The sequence below is a fragment of the Triticum urartu genome, chromosome 1A (genome assembly GCF_056163025.1).
Source record: "Triticum urartu cultivar PI428250 chromosome 1A, HENAU_Tu73, whole genome shotgun sequence".
NCBI classification, from domain to species: Eukaryota; Viridiplantae; Streptophyta; class Magnoliopsida; order Poales; family Poaceae; genus Triticum; species Triticum urartu.
This window is the reverse complement of record NC_141873.1, coordinates 8754957-8758892: the sequence shown is the minus strand read 5'-3', so window position 1 is coordinate 8758892 and position 3936 is coordinate 8754957. Positions and strand designations below refer to the sequence as shown.

The 3936-nt window shown below is 41.9% G+C and overlaps 1 pseudogene; it reads left to right on the top strand.

The window, feature by feature from the left end:
• Positions 1-2453: 2453 nt before the first annotated feature.
• On the top strand, positions 2454-3291 carry LOC147988257 (uncharacterized; annotated as a pseudogene).
• Positions 3292-3936: the final 645 nt, after the last annotated feature.

Here is a 3936-nt window from a genome sequence, read left to right as displayed (position 1 = left end):
AGAATGCACAAAGCGAATGTCAAGCTGCTTTTGAGCCACTCTTTCTCTGACAAAATGGAAGTCAATCTCTATATGTTTTGTCCTGGCATGAAAAATAGGGTTAGCAGACAAATATGTAGCACCCAAGTTATCACACCACAGACAGGGAACCTTTGCACTTTTAACACCAAGTTCTTTCAGTATGGACTGTACCCATATAATCTCAGTTGTAGCATTTGCTAATGCTTTATACTCTGCCTCTGTGCTGGATCTGAAAACTGTGGCATGTTTTCTTGCACACCATGAAATCAGGTTAGGACCAAAGAATACTGCAAAGCCACCAGTGGAACGTCTATCATCCAGGCATCCTGCCCAATCTGAATCTGAGAAGGCACTCACAAGTGTAGATGATGACTTACTAAGATTAAGACCAACATTGAGGGTGTGCTTAACATATCTGACTATGCGCTTTGCAGCAGTCCAATGAACTGTAGTAGGTGCGTGAAGAAACTGGCAGACTTTATTGACAGCAAACGAAATATCAGGTCTTGTAAGTGTTAAATATTGAAGTGCACCTACTAAACTTCTGTACTTTGTGCTGTCATCTGAGTTCAACGGTTGCCCCTCTGTGAGAGATAATTTTTCAGAACTAGACAATGGAGTAGGTGAGGGTTTACAACCTTGCAAGCCAGCCTTTTTTTACCAAATCTGTTGCATACTTTTCTTGAGATAGATGAATGCCATCTTCATGCTTCTTCACCTCTATCCCTAGAAAGTAGTGCAACTCTCCAAGATCCGTGAGAGCAAATTCTACACTAAGATCCTTCAAGAGTCCTGAGATAGCCTCATCAGATGAACTTGTGACAATGATATCATCAACATATATGAGAACAAATATATGTGTGTTGCACTTATTGTAAATGAACAGTGAGGTATCTGACTTAGAAGGTATAAAACCAAGTGTCTGCATTTTGTGATTGAGACTTGAGTACCATGCTCTAGGAGCTTGTTTCAAACCATATAGTGCTTTATCAAGTTTGCACACATGAAGAGGTTTATTCTTACTTTCAAACCCAGGTGGTTGTTTCATGTACACTTCCTCTTCCAGAACACCATGAAGAAACGCGTTCTTTACATCTAGTTGTCTAAGACTCCAACCTCTAGAGACTGCAATAGACAAGGCAAGACGGATGGTGGCTGCTTTAACAACAGGACTAAAGGTGTCCTCATAGTTTATACCATACCGTTGTTTAAAACCCTTTGCCACAAGCCGTGCTTTGTAGCGATCAATGGTTCCATCAGATTTCCTTTTGATCCTAAATACCCTTTGCCACAATGTGCACAGCCCATGTACGAAAATTGATTTTTCTTTTCTAGCAAACGGAGGCACACAAATTTAGTACCACCTCGGATAGGGAAAAAACTTGGAAAACGGATGAAAAAATCGAAGAAATGCACTTTGTTTTATTAGTAGGTATAGATTTAGACCATCTATAGGAAAATCCCATAGGCCCATGTGGCACGATCATGCATGACAAGAAAGAAGCTAAAAAATTTGCGCTAGTGGAAAATGGAACCGAATGGTGGTGGATGACATTCATCTCCTTATTGATGGCATCAATATTTTGGTTTCATTTTCATTTCTTCATTAGTACATTGGTTTCTTTGTACCGTGCTTGCTAGCATATTTTGTCATGCAAGAACTTGAAATGGTTTGCCTACTAATGGGAGACGAAACTGACCACTTAATAGGATTTTTAGTGAGTCTGTTTCTCCTCTCCTTAATGAAAATTAGTGCGTCCATTTCAGTTTCATCTCGTTACTCCTATAAGTGGTCGCTCCTCTACCCCATTGTTCTAGAGCATTGCACCGCCTACCTCCTTCCCATGTCGCTTCCCGACTGCACCGAGCGTGACTCAGCGGGCCTCCGAAACCTCGCCTCTTGTGATCCGGTACGGGAGAGGGGCGATCAGGTTTTTGGGGAGCGTCCTTGTGCGATTGTTGGATTCTTTTTCATCGTGGCTGCAAACGGCGACATCCCCGACGATGAGTTCCCCAACGACGATTTCTTCCCCGACGTCAACGACCTCTTCAGCGACATGACGATCGGGACATCTGCACCTTCTGCTACTGAGCCGTATGCCATCTTATCCTCACTGTTAGGTCTAGCATTTGGTTTATTGTAGTAGCCATTGACATAGATATGATGCATTTTGCTTATGTTTTTGATTGCATGACTAGTCTCAACGAATTATTGCTAGTTTCTAGTTTCACCACTATATTGCTATTCATGCTTTATCCACTATTTTTTGGATTAAACTAAACAGAAAATGCCTAATTATTCAACAATCCAAAAAACTGGATATGGGTAGGCAATTTTCTCCTATTGCATTTGCTGCTACTCTTAAGCCTTTTGTGTTTGAGGGTGTGAACTATAAGAGGTGGCATGTGAGGGAAGTTCTTTGGTTACCACCATGAACTATTTTCACGCCTCAAAGGGCAAGCCAGAGGGAGAGCTAACTGATGAGCAGGAGCAAGCTTTCCAGGCTATGGACACCCTCTACCAAGGTGTTGTCCTGAGTGTTCTTGGCGACAAGATTGTCGACCCCTTCATCACCATCATCGTCGGTATAGGATATGTGGGATGAGCTGGAGGCCAAATTTGGAGTCCCGGACGCAGGAAGTAAGTTGTACGTCACAGAGCAATATCATGACTACAAAATGACTGATGACCAAAATGACTGATGACCACCCCGTTGTAGGCAGGCTCATGAGATTCAGTCGCTCACGAAATAAGTTGAGCATCTTAATTGTGTGTTACCGGACAAATTCATTGTCATAGGCATTCATTGCCGTAGGCATCGTTGCCAAGTTTCCTTCTTCATGGAGGAATTTTGCTACCTCTCTGAAGCATAAGAGGCAGCAGTTTACTGTTCTGAATCTAATAGGCACTCTTGATGTAGAAGAGAAGTCGAGGGCAAAAGACACACGTGATCGTTTCCATGAGGGGAATTCTAGTGCCAATTTGGTACAAAAGAGAAATTTCCAAACCCACAAACCCAAGAACAAAGACAACTATGCGGGCAAAGGAAAATTAGATGGCAAGTACAAAGCCCCACAACATGTCAACTTCAAGAAGAAGGAGAGAAGAAAAGAAAATGGCATGTATGTGGTAGTGAAGAACATTGGGCTTCATCGTGCAAGGACCGCTGGGACATGCGTCAGAATGAGAACAATGGCAAGACGGCTAATGTTGTTATTGGCAATTTTGAGATGAAAGATGTCGGGTCACAAGAACTACACCCGTGCTGATGGGAAATGGGACACATGCTTCTGTTCATGGTGTTGGTATGGTCGATCTGAAGTTTACTTCGGAAAAGATCGTGCGGTTGAAGAACGTGCATTATGTCCCTACTATAAATAAAAATCTCGTCAACGGTTCTTGTTTGTGTCGAGATGGTTATAGATTGGTATTTGAGTCCAATATGGTTGTAGTATCAACGTGTGGACAATTTGTTGGGAAGTGCTATGAGAGCGGGGGCGTGTTCTGCTTATCTTTGTCAGACTTTTGCACTAAAGTTATTAATCATGTTTGCAGTGTAACTGAATCAAATGTTTGGCATTCACAACTTTGTCGTATTAACTTGGGTGTCATGAAGCCGCTAGCAAATTTGAGTTTAATCCCGAAATTTACAATTGTCAAAGGTTCTAAGTGCCAAGTTTGTGTGCAAGCAAAAGCAACCTCGCAAGTCCCATACGACTACTGAGGCGAGGAATTGGGCACCACTTGAACTCATACATTCAGATCTTTGCGAGATGGATGATGTGTTCACAAAAGTTGTAAAAGAAATTTCATGACTCTTTCGATGACTCTACTAGATATTGCATGATATATTTGTTGGAAACAAAAGATGAGGCTTTGCACTACTTTAAAATATGTAAAGCCGAAGTAGAGAA